This window comes from Microcebus murinus, unplaced genomic scaffold (genome assembly GCF_040939455.1).
Source record: "Microcebus murinus isolate Inina unplaced genomic scaffold, M.murinus_Inina_mat1.0 scaf014_hap2_Mmur4.0, whole genome shotgun sequence".
NCBI lineage: Eukaryota > Metazoa > Chordata > Mammalia > Primates > Cheirogaleidae > Microcebus > Microcebus murinus.
In genome coordinates, this window is record NW_027438960.1 from 301,134 (window position 1) to 318,027 (window position 16,894).

Genomic DNA, 16,894 nt, shown 5'->3' on the forward strand with positions numbered 1-16,894 from the left:
CAGCAGTCTCCAGCAGCCGTCCCTAAGTCGCGTGAGTGCGGGGGACGTGCCCCCGCTGTGCCCCCGCGGGGGCCCAGCCTGGTGTCTTCCCTGAGGCCCTGCGGCTGCCGGCTGCCGCTCCCCGCAAGGGGAGAGCCGCGGAGGTGGGGACCGCCTCCTCATGGGGACGTACACGCAGCTCTCCACGTCGGATTCCGGGGCTCTCTGTCCTGCCCGAAGGCCCAGCTGGCCTGCGGGTCCTTAGAGTGGCAAAAACATCCGAAAACTGAGACTGAGGGTCCGGTGGGTGTCTGCACTTTTGTGCTGGGCACCCCAGGGAGGCCCGGGGGCTGGCTGGACAACGTGGTCTGCTGGGCGGGGGGGTTGGAGGAGCAACTGATGCCCTTTGCACTTTGGGTAGCAAGAGTCTGAGGTGTCTCTGAGCCCTGTGCCATGTCGGGGGGGGGCGGGGGGGGCGGGGGGGAGGAGGAGGAGGAGGAGGAGGAGGTGGGAAGGGCCGGGGCCTGCAGTCCTGTTCCCGGGGTGGCACGGCAAGTGGCTTCTTGCACAGGCTGCTTGGCCTGGGCTCCCCGCACCTGGGCCTTTGGAGGACTGGCCCTGTGCTTGCCAACACTTCCTGCAGGGACCCAGAGCTGGGAGGTTGCATCTCTCAGCCCTGGGTCGGGCAGAGCCCCAGCGGGCCATGCCCACCACCTCTCTCAGCACCGGTCCCCCAGAAGGCTCCTTTGGGACCAGGATTCTCTTGCGGTGACTCTTTAAGGTCTGGCCCCTGGATGGAGGGGCACCAGGAGTAGAGGAGCAGGAAGGGGAAGGGGGTGGCCATGCGAGGGGACACTTTGAGGCCAAGTCCCAGCTTCAGCCTGATCCTCCTGGGAACCCCGCTCTGAGACAAGGAGCCGGGCTTCGCATTCCCACAGCAGCCAGTCGTGGGCTGAGGACACCTGGGGCGTTGGGAACTCCCTGGCTTCTCCTTGGTTTAACATCTAGAGCTGCTTGGGAATCGCGCCGCCACACACACCCGAGTGCAGGTGTCTTCCGCACAGACTGCGGGCCTCGCTCTTCTGAAGGCCGCTAGCTCGCCACCCACCCACGGGTGAACCTGGTCAGGGTGCTTTCTCTAAGGGGCAGACTCTTTTCCGGGCGGGCTACCGGTGTCTCTGTTTGCTCGTTTCTTTCTTCCATTTCGGGAAAGTCTTCCTTGCTGGGTGTGGAAATCTCCTATGCCTTCCCTCGCCTATTCTGTCAGCTTTCAAATTCTCTTTCAGTTGCCACCCTCACAGATGGATTAGGAAACTCTTTCCGGTGCACTCATTAGTGAAATGACCTCAATGAAGCTGGAATCCAATATCTAATGGCCGATTTTTAGCGAGTCCACACGCCAGGGTGGTTGGGGGGCAATGCAGCCCCGGCCAGGCCCAGGCCCCTTGGACTGGGCCACAGGAGGACACAGAGGAGGGTCCCGGCCCCCACGAAGCGGTGCCGGCAGTTCTCCACGGGGTTGGGCGTTTTCCAGAGGTAGGAGATGGAGGGGACTGATTTCTTCAGCGCCCCCCAAACCACGCCACCCCACCCCACCCATGGGACACATCCCCAGAGAGAGACGCCCCATACACTGGCTGTGCCCCAGCCCTGGCCCGGGGGAATAGGCGGCAGCCCACCCACAGGGCGAGGGGGGGGCGCAGCTGAAAGGGGTTGTGGGGGAGGGCGGCCCCTGGCTGGGGTCAAAGGGCGAGCGCCCCGCGCGTGCGCAGTCAGCGGCAGCGACGCGCCGGGGGTGGGCAGCGGGTAGGTGAAGGAGGCCGGGCGAGGAGACGAGGGGGGCTGGGAGGGCTCCACCTTGGCGAGTCCAGCCGTGGAGGCGTATCTTGTGTGAGTGAGTGTGAGTGTGTGTGTGTGTGTATAGAGAGACAGCCCCCCGCCCCGCCCCGCCCCGCCCCGCCCATCACCCCCGTCCCTGGGAGCCCGCGGGACCCGGCCGGCGAACTCAACAGGCCCGGCCCGCCGCGGGGCCTGGGGCGGGAGGCGGCGGCGGCCGCCGTCTAGGGCCACACCACCCTGAACGCCCCCGATCTCGTCTGGTCTCGGAAGCTAAGCAGGGTCGGGCCTGGCTAGTGCTTGGATGGGAGACCGCCTGGGAATACCGGGTGCCACAGGCTGCTTCTTTTTTTTTTTTTTTTGCCTCTTGTTCTGTCCCCTTTCTGGGAGCGCGGCGGCGGCCCGGGGTGGGGGTGACCCCAACCCTCAGCGCCCGCCGCGGTGCCTGGAGCCCCAGCCCGCACCGTGGGGCCTCCTCTTGTCCCAAGCCGCGACACCGCCGCCACGCGGCAGCATGCGTGGCATCTGGACTGTCAGGTCTCAGACCAAAGGTCTGCTCTGTGGGAACCGACACGCTGGAGGAAACCTTGAGAGTCTGAGAGGGGAGGGAGTTCCAGAAGAAGGCCAGGATGTCATTTTGAGGGAGTATGTGACCAGAACTCGTCCCGTTGCTTTTGGGGTACTATGGGCTACACGCAGGAATCTTTGGTGGTGGCACCTGATGTTGGGGGATCCGGAGTCACACCCAGACCTGCTCCACAGGCCTCCTTTTACTTTTCTCTTCGGATTCATTATTTTTAAAAAGTGTCTCTTACCTCTATTATTGCATTTCCTTTCCTCTCTCTTTTCAAGCAGATGATGGGAGTACAAGTATTCAGGTGACATGTGTTGCCCGTGCCCCCCTCCCCCCTGTGTTCTTATTCATATACCTCTCATGTTGTTCCAGCGTATTGTGGGGGTACCAATGTTAAGGTCGGGTACGTTGCCCTCTCCAAGCCTCCCCCCTCGGGTCAGAGCTTCAAGTGCGCCCATCCCCCAGTCGGTGCGCACCCACCCCATGCCTAATGGATGTGATTGCCCCTCCCCTCCCCCCACCCGCCCGACACCCACCCGATGAAGGTGATTCCTCTCTGTCCACTTAGGTGTCCATCCGTTCCTACCAGTTTGCTGGTGAGCGCGCTCACGTGGTGCTCGTGTGTCCATTCTTGGGATACTTGGCCTACTGGAACGGGTTCCAGCTCTGGCCAGGAGAACACGAGAGGTGCCCTCTCACCGCTGCTCCTCACAGCCGAATGGCACTCCGTGGTGTCCACGCGCCACATTTTATTAATGCACTCCTGGATGGATGGGCACTCGGGTCGCTTCCACGTCTTTGCGATTGTGAATTGTGCCCTAACTGTAACCCTAACCCTTACCCAGCCCGTCTCCTCTGCCCCTGCCTGACGCACTCCTCCCCGGCCAGGCCCGTCACTGTCCTGGGCCCCCGCCTGACCGGCTCCTCCCCGCCCGGCCTGTCACCGTCCTCTGCCCCTGCCTGACATGCTCCTTCCCGCCCGGCCTCTCACCGTCCTCGGCCCCTGCCTGACCGGCTCCTCCGTCGCCTGGGCCTTCCAAGGGCTTGGTGTGGACGCTGCTTCCAGGAAGCCCTCCAGAAACCCGGCAGCAGGGTGGCCGCAGCAGTCTCCAGCAGCCGTCCCTAAGTCGCGTGAGTGCGGGGGACGTGCCCCCGCTGTGCCCCCGCGGGGGCCCAGCCTGGTGTCTTCCCTGAGGCCCTGCGGCTGCCGGCTGCCGCTCCCCGCAAGGGGAGAGCCGCGGAGGTGGGGACCGCCTCCTCATGGGGACGTACACGCAGCTCTCCACGTCGGATTCCGGGGCTCTCTGTCCTGCCCGAAGGCCCAGCTGGCCTGCGGGTCCTTAGAGTGGCAAAAACATCCGAAAACTGAGACTGAGGGTCCGGTGGGTGTCTGCACTTTTGTGCTGGGCACCCCAGGGAGGCCCGGGGGCTGGCTGGACAACGTGGTCTGCTGGGCGGGGGGGTTGGAGGAGCAACTGATGCCCTTTGCACTTTGGGTAGCAAGAGTCTGAGGTGTCTCTGAGCCCTGTGCCATGTCGGGGGGGGGGGCGGGGGGGGCGGGGGGGAGGAGGAGGAGGAGGAGGAGGAGGTGGGAAGGGCCGGGGCCTGCAGTCCTGTTCCCGGGGTGGCACGGCAAGTGGCTTCTTGCACAGGCTGCTTGGCCTGGGCTCCCCGCACCTGGGCCTTTGGAGGACTGGCCCTGTGCTTGCCAACACTTCCTGCAGGGACCCAGAGCTGGGAGGTTGCATCTCTCAGCCCTGGGTCGGGCAGAGCCCCAGCGGGCCATGCCCACCACCTCTCTCAGCACCGGTCCCCCAGAAGGCTCCTTTGGGACCAGGATTCTCTTGCGGTGACTCTTTAAGGTCTGGCCCCTGGATGGAGGGGCACCAGGAGTAGAGGAGCAGGAAGGGGAAGGGGGTGGCCATGCGAGGGGACACTTTGAGGCCAAGTCCCAGCTTCAGCCTGATCCTCCTGGGAACCCCGCTCTGAGACAAGGAGCCGGGCTTCGCATTCCCACAGCAGCCAGTCGTGGGCTGAGGACACCTGGGGCGTTGGGAACTCCCTGGCTTCTCCTTGGTTTAACATCTAGAGCTGCTTGGGAATCGCGCCGCCACACACACCCGAGTGCAGGTGTCTTCCGCACAGACTGCGGGCCTCGCTCTTCTGAAGGCCGCTAGCTCGCCACCCACCCACGGGTGAACCTGGTCAGGGTGCTTTCTCTAAGGGGCAGACTCTTTTCCGGGCGGGCTACCGGTGTCTCTGTTTGCTCGTTTCTTTCTTCCATTTCGGGAAAGGCTTCCTTGCTGGGTGTGGAAATCTCCTATGCCTTCCCTCGCCTATTCTGTCAGCTTTCAAATTCTCTTTCAGTTGCCACCCTCACAGATGGATTAGGAAACTCTTTCCGGTGCACTCATTAGTGAAATGACCTCAATGAAGCTGGAATCCAATATCTAATGGCCGATTTTTAGCGAGTCCACACGCCAGGGTGGTTGGGGGGCAATGCAGCCCCGGCCAGGCCCAGGCCCCTTGGACTGGGCCACAGGAGGACACAGAGGAGGGTCCCGGCCCCCACGAAGCGGTGCCGGCAGTTCTCCACGGGGTTGGGCGTTTTCCAGAGGTAGGAGATGGAGGGGACTGATTTCTTCAGCGCCCCCCAAACCACGCCACCCCACCCCACCCATGGGACACATCCCCAGAGAGAGACGCCCCATACACTGGCTGTGCCCCAGCCCTGGCCCGGGGGAATAGGCGGCAGCCCACCCACAGGGCGAGGGGGGGGCGCAGCTGAAAGGGGTTGTGGGGGAGGGCGGCCCCTGGCTGGGGTCAAAGGGCGAGCGCCCCGCGCGTGCGCAGTCAGCGGCAGCGACGCGCCGGGGGTGGGCAGCGGGTAGGTGAAGGAGGCCGGGCGAGGAGACGAGGGGGGCTGGGAGGGCTCCACCTTGGCGAGTCCAGCCGTGGAGGCGTATCTTGTGTGAGTGAGTGTGAGTGTGTGTGTGTGTGTATAGAGAGACAGCCCCCCGCCCCGCCCCGCCCCGCCCCGCCCATCACCCCCGTCCCTGGGAGCCCGCGGGACCCGGCCGGCGAACTCAACAGGCCCGGCCCGCCGCGGGGCCTGGGGCGGGAGGCGGCGGCGGCCGCCGTCTAGGGCCACACCACCCTGAACGCCCCCGATCTCGTCTGGTCTCGGAAGCTAAGCAGGGTCGGGCCTGGCTAGTGCTTGGATGGGAGACCGCCTGGGAATACCGGGTGCCACAGGCTGCTTCTTTTTTTTTTTTTTTTGCCTCTTGTTCTGTCCCCTTTCTGGGAGCGCGGCGGCGGCCCGGGGTGGGGGTGACCCCAACCCTCAGCGCCCGCCGCGGTGCCTGGAGCCCCAGCCCGCACCGTGGGGCCTCCTCTTGTCCCAAGCCGCGACACCGCCGCCACGCGGCAGCATGCGTGGCATCTGGACTGTCAGGTCTCAGACCAAAGGTCTGCTCTGTGGGAACCGACACGCTGGAGGAAACCTTGAGAGTCTGAGAGGGGAGGGAGTTCCAGAAGAAGGCCAGGATGTCATTTTGAGGGAGTATGTGACCAGAACTCGTCCCGTTGCTTTTGGGGTACTATGGGCTACACGCAGGAATCTTTGGTGGTGGCACCTGATGTTGGGGGATCCGGAGTCACACCCAGACCTGCTCCACAGGCCTCCTTTTACTTTTCTCTTCGGATTCATTATTTTTAAAAAGTGTCTCTTACCTCTATTATTGCATTTCCTTTCCTCTCTCTTTTCAAGCAGATGATGGGAGTACAAGTATTCAGGTGACATGTGTTGCCCGTGCCCCCCTCCCCCCTGTGTTCTTATTCATATACCTCTCATGTTGTTCCAGCGTATTGTGGGGGTACCAATGTTAAGGTCGGGTACGTTGCCCTCTCCAAGCCTCCCCCCTCGGGTCAGAGCTTCAAGTGCGCCCATCCCCCAGTCGGTGCGCACCCACCCCATGCCTAATGGATGTGTATGCCCCTCCCCTCCCCCCACCCGCCCGACACCCACCCGATGAAGGTGATTCCTCTCTGTCCACTTAGGTGTCCATCCGTTCCTACCAGTTTGCTGGTGAGCGCGCTCACGTGGTGCTCGTGTGTCCATTCTTGGGATACTTGGCCTACTGGAACGGGTTCCAGCTCTGGCCAGGAGAACACGAGAGGTGCCCTCTCACCGCTGCTCCTCACAGCCGAATGGCACTCCGTGGTGTCCACGCGCCACATTTTATTAATGCACTCCTGGATGGATGGGCACTCGGGTCGCTTCCACGTCTTTGCGATTGTGAATTGTGCCCTAACTGTAACCCTAACCCTTACCCAGCCCGTCTCCTCTGCCCCTGCCTGACGCACTCCTCCCCGGCCAGGCCCGTCACTGTCCTGGGCCCCCGCCTGACCGGCTCCTCCCCGCCCGGCCTGTCACCGTCCTCTGCCCCTGCCTGACATGCTCCTTCCCGCCCGGCCTCTCACCGTCCTCGGCCCCTGCCTGACCGGCTCCTCCGTCGCCTGGGCCTTCCAAGGGCTTGGTGTGGACGCTGCTTCCAGGAAGCCCTCCAGAAACCCGGCAGCAGGGTGGCCGCAGCAGTCTCCAGCAGCCGTCCCTAAGTCGCGTGAGTGCGGGGGACGTGCCCCCGCTGTGCCCCCGCGGGGGCCCAGCCTGGTGTCTTCCCTGAGGCCCTGCGGCTGCCGGCTGCCGCTCCCCGCAAGGGGAGAGCCGCGGAGGTGGGGACCGCCTCCTCATGGGGACGTACACGCAGCTCTCCACGTCGGATTCCGGGGCTCTCTGTCCTGCCCGAAGGCCCAGCTGGCCTGCGGGTCCTTAGAGTGGCAAAAACATCCGAAAACTGAGACTGAGGGTCCGGTGGGTGTCTGCACTTTTGTGCTGGGCACCCCAGGGAGGCCCGGGGGCTGGCTGGACAACGTGGTCTGCTGGGCGGGGGGGTTGGAGGAGCAACTGATGCCCTTTGCACTTTGGGTAGCAAGAGTCTGAGGTGTCTCTGAGCCCTGTGCCATGTCGGGGGGGGGCGGGGGGGGCGGGGGGGAGGAGGAGGAGGAGGAGGAGGAGGTGGGAAGGGCCGGGGCCTGCAGTCCTGTTCCCGGGGTGGCACGGCAAGTGGCTTCTTGCACAGGCTGCTTGGCCTGGGCTCCCCGCACCTGGGCCTTTGGAGGACTGGCCCTGTGCTTGCCAACACTTCCTGCAGGGACCCAGAGCTGGGAGGTTGCATCTCTCAGCCCTGGGTCGGGCAGAGCCCCAGCGGGCCATGCCCACCACCTCTCTCAGCACCGGTCCCCCAGAAGGCTCCTTTGGGACCAGGATTCTCTTGCGGTGACTCTTTAAGGTCTGGCCCCTGGATGGAGGGGCACCAGGAGTAGAGGAGCAGGAAGGGGAAGGGGGTGGCCATGCGAGGGGACACTTTGAGGCCAAGTCCCAGCTTCAGCCTGATCCTCCTGGGAACCCCGCTCTGAGACAAGGAGCCGGGCTTCGCATTCCCACAGCAGCCAGTCGTGGGCTGAGGACACCTGGGGCGTTGGGAACTCCCTGGCTTCTCCTTGGTTTAACATCTAGAGCTGCTTGGGAATCGCGCCGCCACACACACCCGAGTGCAGGTGTCTTCCGCACAGACTGCGGGCCTCGCTCTTCTGAAGGCCGCTAGCTCGCCACCCACCCACGGGTGAACCTGGTCAGGGTGCTTTCTCTAAGGGGCAGACTCTTTTCCGGGCGGGCTACCGGTGTCTCTGTTTGCTCGTTTCTTTCTTCCATTTCGGGAAAGTCTTCCTTGCTGGGTGTGGAAATCTCCTATGCCTTCCCTCGCCTATTCTGTCAGCTTTCAAATTCTCTTTCAGTTGCCACCCTCACAGATGGATTAGGAAACTCTTTCCGGTGCACTCATTAGTGAAATGACCTCAATGAAGCTGGAATCCAATATCTAATGGCCGATTTTTAGCGAGTCCACACGCCAGGGTGGTTGGGGGGCAATGCAGCCCCGGCCAGGCCCAGGCCCCTTGGACTGGGCCACAGGAGGACACAGAGGAGGGTCCCGGCCCCCACGAAGCGGTGCCGGCAGTTCTCCACGGGGTTGGGCGTTTTCCAGAGGTAGGAGATGGAGGGGACTGATTTCTTCAGCGCCCCCCAAACCACGCCACCCCACCCCACCCATGGGACACATCCCCAGAGAGAGACGCCCCATACACTGGCTGTGCCCCAGCCCTGGCCCGGGGGAATAGGCGGCAGCCCACCCACAGGGCGAGGGGGGGGCGCAGCTGAAAGGGGTTGTGGGGGAGGGCGGCCCCTGGCTGGGGTCAAAGGGCGAGCGCCCCGCGCGTGCGCAGTCAGCGGCAGCGACGCGCCGGGGGTGGGCAGCGGGTAGGTGAAGGAGGCCGGGCGAGGAGACGAGGGGGGCTGGGAGGGCTCCACCTTGGCGAGTCCAGCCGTGGAGGCGTATCTTGTGTGAGTGAGTGTGAGTGTGTGTGTGTGTGTATAGAGAGACAGCCCCCCGCCCCGCCCCGCCCCGCCCCGCCCATCACCCCCGTCCCTGGGAGCCCGCGGGACCCGGCCGGCGAACTCAACAGGCCCGGCCCGCCGCGGGGCCTGGGGCGGGAGGCGGCGGCGGCCGCCGTCTAGGGCCACACCACCCTGAACGCCCCGATCTCGTCTGGTCTCGGAAGCTAAGCAGGGTCGGGCCTGGCTAGTGCTTGGATGGGAGACCGCCTGGGAATACCGGGTGCCACAGGCTGCTTCTTTTTTTTTTTTTTTTGCCTCTTGTTCTGTCCCCTTTCTGGGAGCGCGGCGGCGGCCCGGGGTGGGGGTGACCCCAACCCTCAGCGCCCGCCGCGGTGCCTGGAGCCCCAGCCCGCACCGTGGGGCCTCCTCTTGTCCCAAGCCGCGACACCGCCGCCACGCGGCAGCATGCGTGGCATCTGGACTGTCAGGTCTCAGACCAAAGGTCTGCTCTGTGGGAACCGACACGCTGGAGGAAACCTTGAGAGTCTGAGAGGGGAGGGAGTTCCAGAAGAAGGCCAGGATGTCATTTTGAGGGAGTATGTGACCAGAACTCGTCCCGTTGCTTTTGGGGTACTATGGGCTACACGCAGGAATCTTTGGTGGTGGCACCTGATGTTGGGGGATCCGGAGTCACACCCAGACCTGCTCCACAGGCCTCCTTTTACTTTTCTCTTCGGATTCATTATTTTTAAAAAGTGTCTCTTACCTCTATTATTGCATTTCCTTTCCTCTCTCTTTTCAAGCAGATGATGGGAGTACAAGTATTCAGGTGACATGTGTTGCCCGTGCCCCCCTCCCCCCTGTGTTCTTATTCATATACCTCTCATGTTGTTCCAGCGTATTGTGGGGGTACCAATGTTAAGGTCGGGTACGTTGCCCTCTCCAAGCCTCCCCCCTCGGGTCAGAGCTTCAAGTGCGCCCATCCCCCAGTCGGTGCGCACCCACCCCATGCCTAATGGATGTGTATGCCCCTCCCCTCCCCCCACCCGCCCGACACCCACCCGATGAAGGTGATTCCTCTCTGTCCACTTAGGTGTCCATCCGTTCCTACCAGTTTGCTGGTGAGCGCGCTCACGTGGTGCTCGTGTGTCCATTCTTGGGATACTTGGCCTACTGGAACGGGTTCCAGCTCTGGCCAGGAGAACACGAGAGGTGCCCTCTCACCGCTGCTCCTCACAGCCGAATGGCACTCCGTGGTGTCCACGCGCCACATTTTATTAATGCACTCCTGGATGGATGGGCACTCGGGTCGCTTCCACGTCTTTGCGATTGTGAATTGTGCCCTAACTGTAACCCTAACCCTTACCCAGCCCGTCTCCTCTGCCCCTGCCTGACGCACTCCTCCCCGGCCAGGCCCGTCACTGTCCTGGGCCCCCGCCTGACCGGCTCCTCCCCGCCCGGCCTGTCACCGTCCTCTGCCCCTGCCTGACATGCTCCTTCCCGCCCGGCCTCTCACCGTCCTCGGCCCCTGCCTGACCGGCTCCTCCGTCGCCTGGGCCTTCCAAGGGCTTGGTGTGGACGCTGCTTCCAGGAAGCCCTCCAGAAACCCGGCAGCAGGGTGGCCGCAGCAGTCTCCAGCAGCCGTCCCTAAGTCGCGTGAGTGCGGGGGACGTGCCCCCGCTGTGCCCCCGCGGGGGCCCAGCCTGGTGTCTTCCCTGAGGCCCTGCGGCTGCCGGCTGCCGCTCCCCGCAAGGGGAGAGCCGCGGAGGTGGGGACCGCCTCCTCATGGGGACGTACACGCAGCTCTCCACGTCGGATTCCGGGGCTCTCTGTCCTGCCCGAAGGCCCAGCTGGCCTGCGGGTCCTTAGAGTGGCAAAAACATCCGAAAACTGAGACTGAGGGTCCGGTGGGTGTCTGCACTTTTGTGCTGGGCACCCCAGGGAGGCCCGGGGGCTGGCTGGACAACGTGGTCTGCTGGGCGGGGGGGTTGGAGGAGCAACTGATGCCCTTTGCACTTTGGGTAGCAAGAGTCTGAGGTGTCTCTGAGCCCTGTGCCATGTCGGGAGGGGGCGGGGGGTGCGGGGGGGAGGAGGAGGAGGAGGAGGAGGAGGTGGGAAGGGCCGGGGCCTGCAGTCCTGTTCCCGGGGTGGCACGGCAAGTGGCTTCTTGCACAGGCTGCTTGGCCTGGGCTCCCCGCACCTGGGCCTTTGGAGGACTGGCCCTGTGCTTGCCAACACTTCCTGCAGGGACCCAGAGCTGGGAGGTTGCATCTCTCAGCCCTGGGTCGGGCAGAGCCCCAGCGGGCCATGCCCACCACCTCTCTCAGCACCGGTCCCCCAGAAGGCTCCTTTGGGACCAGGATTCTCTTGCGGTGACTCTTTAAGGTCTGGCCCCTGGATGGAGGGGCACCAGGAGTAGAGGAGCAGGAAGGGGAAGGGGGTGGCCATGCGAGGGGACACTTTGAGGCCAAGTCCCAGCTTCAGCCTGATCCTCCTGGGAACCCCGCTCTGAGACAAGGAGCCGGGCTTCGCATTCCCACAGCAGCCAGTCGTGGGCTGAGGACACCTGGGGCGTTGGGAACTCCCTGGCTTCTCCTTGGTTTAACATCTAGAGCTGCTTGGGAATCGCGCCGCCACACACACCCGAGTGCAGGTGTCTTCCGCACAGACTGCGGGCCTCGCTCTTCTGAAGGCCGCTAGCTCGCCACCCACCCACGGGTGAACCTGGTCAGGGTGCTTTCTCTAAGGGGCAGACTCTTTTCCGGGCGGGCTACCGGTGTCTCTGTTTGCTCGTTTCTTTCTTCCATTTCGGGAAAGTCTTCCTTGCTGGGTGTGGAAATCTCCTATGCCTTCCCTCGCCTATTCTGTCAGCTTTCAAATTCTCTTTCAGTTGCCACCCTCACAGATGGATTAGGAAACTCTTTCCGGTGCACTCATTAGTGAAATGACCTCAATGAAGCTGGAATCCAATATCTAATGGCCGATTTTTAGCGAGTCCACACGCCAGGGTGGTTGGGGGGCAATGCAGCCCCGGCCAGGCCCAGGCCCCTTGGACTGGGCCACAGGAGGACACAGAGGAGGGTCCCGGCCCCCACGAAGCGGTGCCGGCAGTTCTCCACGGGGTTGGGCGTTTTCCAGAGGTAGGAGATGGAGGGGACTGATTTCTTCAGCGCCCCCCAAACCACGCCACCCCACCCCACCCATGGGACACATCCCCAGAGAGAGACGCCCCATACACTGGCTGTGCCCCAGCCCTGGCCCGGGGGAATAGGCGGCAGCCCACCCACAGGGCGAGGGGGGGGCGCAGCTGAAAGGGGTTGTGGGGGAGGGCGGCCCCTGGCTGGGGTCAAAGGGCGAGCGCCCCGCGCGTGCGCAGTCAGCGGCAGCGACGCGCCGGGGGTGGGCAGCGGGTAGGTGAAGGAGGCCGGGCGAGGAGACGAGGGGGGCTGGGAGGGCTCCACCTTGGCGAGTCCAGCCGTGGAGGCGTATCTTGTGTGAGTGAGTGTGAGTGTGTGTGTGTGTGTATAGAGAGACAGCCCCCCGCCCCGCCCCGCCCCGCCCCGCCCATCACCCCCGTCCCTGGGAGCCCGCGGGACCCGGCCGGCGAACTCAACAGGCCCGGCCCGCCGCGGGGCCTGGGGCGGGAGGCGGCGGCGGCCGCCGTCTAGGGCCACACCACCCTGAACGCCCCCGATCTCGTCTGGTCTCGGAAGCTAAGCAGGGTCGGGCCTGGCTAGTGCTTGGATGGGAGACCGCCTGGGAATACCGGGTGCCACAGGCTGCTTCTTTTTTTTTTTTTTTTGCCTCTTGTTCTGTCCCCTTTCTGGGAGCGCGGCGGCGGCCCGGGGTGGGGGTGACCCCAACCCTCAGCGCCCGCCGCGGTGCCTGGAGCCCCAGCCCGCACCGTGGGGCCTCCTCTTGTCCCAAGCCGCGACACCGCCGCCACGCGGCAGCATGCGTGGCATCTGGACTGTCAGGTCTCAGACCAAAGGTCTGCTCTGTGGGAACCGACACGCTGGAGGAAACCTTGAGAGTCTGAGAGGGGAGGGAGTTCCAGAAGAAGGCCAGGATGTCATTTTGAGGGAGTATGTGACCAGAACTCGTCCCGTTGCTTTTGGGGTACTATGGGCTACACGCAGGAATCTTTGGTGGTGGCACCTGATGTTGGGGGATCCGGAGTCACACCCAGACCTGCTCCACAGGCCTCCTTTTACTTTTCTCTTCGGATTCATTATTTTTAAAAAGTGTCTCTTACCTCTATTATTGCATTTCCTTTCCTCTCTCTTTTCAAGCAGATGATGGGAGTACAAGTATTCAGGTGACATGTGTTGCCCGTGCCCCCCTCCCCCCTGTGTTCTTATTCATATACCTCTCATGTTGTTCCAGCGTATTGTGGGGGTACCAATGTTAAGGTCGGGTACGTTGCCCTCTCCAAGCCTCCCCCCTCGGGTCAGAGCTTCAAGTGCGCCCATCCCCCAGTCGGTGCGCACCCACCCCATGCCTAATGGATGTGTATGCCCCTCCCCTCCCCCCACCCGCCCGACACCCACCCGATGAAGGTGATTCCTCTCTGTCCACTTAGGTGTCCATCCGTTCCTACCAGTTTGCTGGTGAGCGCGCTCACGTGGTGCTCGTGTGTCCATTCTTGGGATACTTGGCCTACTGGAACGGGTTCCAGCTCTGGCCAGGAGAACACGAGAGGTGCCCTCTCACCGCTGCTCCTCACAGCCGAATGGCACTCCGTGGTGTCCACGCGCCACATTTTATTAATGCACTCCTGGATGGATGGGCACTCGGGTCGCTTCCACGTCTTTGCGATTGTGAATTGTGCCCTAACTGTAACCCTAACCCTTACCCAGCCCGTCTCCTCTGCCCCTGCCTGACGCACTCCTCCCCGGCCAGGCCCGTCACTGTCCTGGGCCCCCGCCTGACCGGCTCCTCCCCGCCCGGCCTGTCACCGTCCTCTGCCCCTGCCTGACATGCTCCTTCCCGCCCGGCCTCTCACCGTCCTCGGCCCCTGCCTGACCGGCTCCTCCGTCGCCTGGGCCTTCCAAGGGCTTGGTGTGGACGCTGCTTCCAGGAAGCCCTCCAGAAACCCGGCAGCAGGGTGGCCGCAGCAGTCTCCAGCAGCCGTCCCTAAGTCGCGTGAGTGCGGGGGACGTGCCCCCGCTGTGCCCCCGCGGGGGCCCAGCCTGGTGTCTTCCCTGAGGCCCTGCGGCTGCCGGCTGCCGCTCCCCGCAAGGGGAGAGCCGCGGAGGTGGGGACCGCCTCCTCATGGGGACGTACACGCAGCTCTCCACGTCGGATTCCGGGGCTCTCTGTCCTGCCCGAAGGCCCAGCTGGCCTGCGGGTCCTTAGAGTGGCAAAAACATCCGAAAACTGAGACTGAGGGTCCGGTGGGTGTCTGCACTTTTGTGCTGGGCACCCCAGGGAGGCCCGGGGGCTGGCTGGACAACGTGGTCTGCTGGGCGGGGGGGTTGGAGGAGCAACTGATGCCCTTTGCACTTTGGGTAGCAAGAGTCTGAGGTGTCTCTGAGCCCTGTGCCATGTCGGGGGGGGGCGGGGGGGGCGGGGGGGAGGAGGAGGAGGAGGAGGAGGAGGTGGGAAGGGCCGGGGCCTGCAGTCCTGTTCCCGGGGTGGCACGGCAAGTGGCTTCTTGCACAGGCTGCTTGGCCTGGGCTCCCCGCACCTGGGCCTTTGGAGGACTGGCCCTGTGCTTGCCAACACTTCCTGCAGGGACCCAGAGCTGGGAGGTTGCATCTCTCAGCCCTGGGTCGGGCAGAGCCCCAGCGGGCCATGCCCACCACCTCTCTCAGCACCGGTCCCCCAGAAGGCTCCTTTGGGACCAGGATTCTCTTGCGGTGACTCTTTAAGGTCTGGCCCCTGGATGGAGGGGCACCAGGAGTAGAGGAGCAGGAAGGGGAAGGGGGTGGCCATGCGAGGGGACACTTTGAGGCCAAGTCCCAGCTTCAGCCTGATCCTCCTGGGAACCCCGCTCTGAGACAAGGAGCCGGGCTTCGCATTCCCACAGCAGCCAGTCGTGGGCTGAGGACACCTGGGGCGTTGGGAACTCCCTGGCTTCTCCTTGGTTTAACATCTAGAGCTGCTTGGGAATCGCGCCGCCACACACACCCGAGTGCAGGTGTCTTCCGCACAGACTGCGGGCCTCGCTCTTCTGAAGGCCGCTAGCTCGCCACCCACCCACGGGTGAACCTGGTCAGGGTGCTTTCTCTAAGGGGCAGACTCTTTTCCGGGCGGGCTACCGGTGTCTCTGTTTGCTCGTTTCTTTCTTCCATTTCGGGAAAGTCTTCCTTGCTGGGTGTGGAAATCTCCTATGCCTTCCCTCGCCTATTCTGTCAGCTTTCAAATTCTCTTTCAGTTGCCACCCTCACAGATGGATTAGGAAACTCTTTCCGGTGCACTCATTAGTGAAATGACCTCAATGAAGCTGGAATCCAATATCTAATGGCCGATTTTTAGCGAGTCCACACGCCAGGGTGGTTGGGGGGCAATGCAGCCCCGGCCAGGCCCAGGCCCCTTGGACTGGGCCACAGGAGGACACAGAGGAGGGTCCCGGCCCCCACGAAGCGGTGCCGGCAGTTCTCCACGGGGTTGGGCGTTTTCCAGAGGTAGGAGATGGAGGGGACTGATTTCTTCAGCGCCCCCCAAACCACGCCACCCCACCCCACCCATGGGACACATCCCCAGAGAGAGACGCCCCATACACTGGCTGTGCCCCAGCCCTGGCCCGGGGGAATAGGCGGCAGCCCACCCACAGGGCGAGGGGGGGGCGCAGCTGAAAGGGGTTGTGGGGGAGGGCGGCCCCTGGCTGGGGTCAAAGGGCGAGCGCCCCGCGCGTGCGCAGTCAGCGGCAGCGACGCGCCGGGGGTGGGCAGCGGGTAGGTGAAGGAGGCCGGGCGAGGAGACGAGGGGGGCTGGGAGGGCTCCACCTTGGCGAGTCCAGCCGTGGAGGCGTATCTTGTGTGAGTGAGTGTGAGTGTGTGTGTGTGTGTATAGAGAGACAGCCCCCCGCCCCGCCCCGCCCCGCCCCGCCCATCACCCCCGTCCCTGGGAGCCCGCGGGACCCGGCCGGCGAACTCAACAGGCCCGGCCCGCCGCGGGGCCTGGGGCGGGAGGCGGCGGCGGCCGCCGTCTAGGGCCACACCACCCTGAACGCCCCCGATCTCGTCTGGTCTCGGAAGCTAAGCAAGGTCGGGCCTGGCTAGTGCTTGGATGGGAGACCGCCTGGGAATACCGGGTGCCACAGGCTGCTTCTTTTTTTTTTTTTTTTGCCTCTTGTTCTGTCCCCTTTCTGGGAGCGCGGCGGCGGCCCGGGGTGGGGGTGACCCCAACCCTCAGCGCCCGCCGCGGTGCCTGGAGCCCCAGCCCGCACCGTGGGGCCTCCTCTTGTCCCAAGCCGCGACACCGCCGCCACGCGGCAGCATGCGTGGCATCTGGACTGTCAGGTCTCAGACCAAAGGTCTGCTCTGTGGGAACCGACACGCTGGAGGAAACCTTGAGAGTCTGAGAGGGGAGGGAGTTCCAGAAGAAGGCCAGGATGTCATTTTGAGGGAGTATGTGACCAGAACTCGTCCCGTTGCTTTTGGGGTACTATGGGCTACACGCAGGAATCTTTGGTGGTGGCACCTGATGTTGGGGGATCCGGAGTCACACCCAGACCTGCTCCACAGGCCTCCTTTTACTTTTCTCTTCGGATTCATTATTTTTAAAAAGTGTCTCTTACCTCTATTATTGCATTTCCTTTCCTCTCTCTTTTCAAGCAGATGATGGGAGTACAAGTATTCAGGTGACATGTGTTGCCCGTGCCCCCCTCCCCCCTGTGTTCTTATTCATATACCTCTCATGTTGTTCCAGCGTATTGTGGGGGTACCAATGTTAAGGTCGGGTACGTTGCCCTCTCCAAGCCTCCCCCCTCGGGTCAGAGCTTCAAGTGCGCCCATCCCCCAGTCGGTGCGCACCCACCCCATGCCTAATGGATGTGTATGCCCCTCCCCTCCCCCCACCCGCCCGACACCCACCCGATGAAGGTG

General features: G+C 63.7%; 5 pseudogenes; all 5 read left to right on the forward strand.

Annotated features, from left to right (window-relative positions):
* The first annotated feature begins 2,037 nt into the window (after window positions 1-2,037).
* Window positions 2,038-2,156, forward strand: LOC142867224 (uncharacterized; annotated as a pseudogene).
* Window positions 2,157-5,528: 3,372 nt separating this feature from the next.
* LOC142867225 (uncharacterized) lies at window positions 5,529-5,647 on the forward strand (annotated as a pseudogene).
* Window positions 5,648-9,017: 3,370 nt separating this feature from the next.
* Window positions 9,018-9,135, forward strand: LOC142867287 (uncharacterized; annotated as a pseudogene).
* A 3,370-nt stretch (window positions 9,136-12,505) lies between these two features.
* Window positions 12,506-12,624, forward strand: LOC142867226 (uncharacterized; annotated as a pseudogene).
* Window positions 12,625-15,994: 3,370 nt separating this feature from the next.
* LOC142867279 (uncharacterized) lies at window positions 15,995-16,113 on the forward strand (annotated as a pseudogene).
* The last annotated feature ends 781 nt before the right edge of the window (window positions 16,114-16,894 follow it).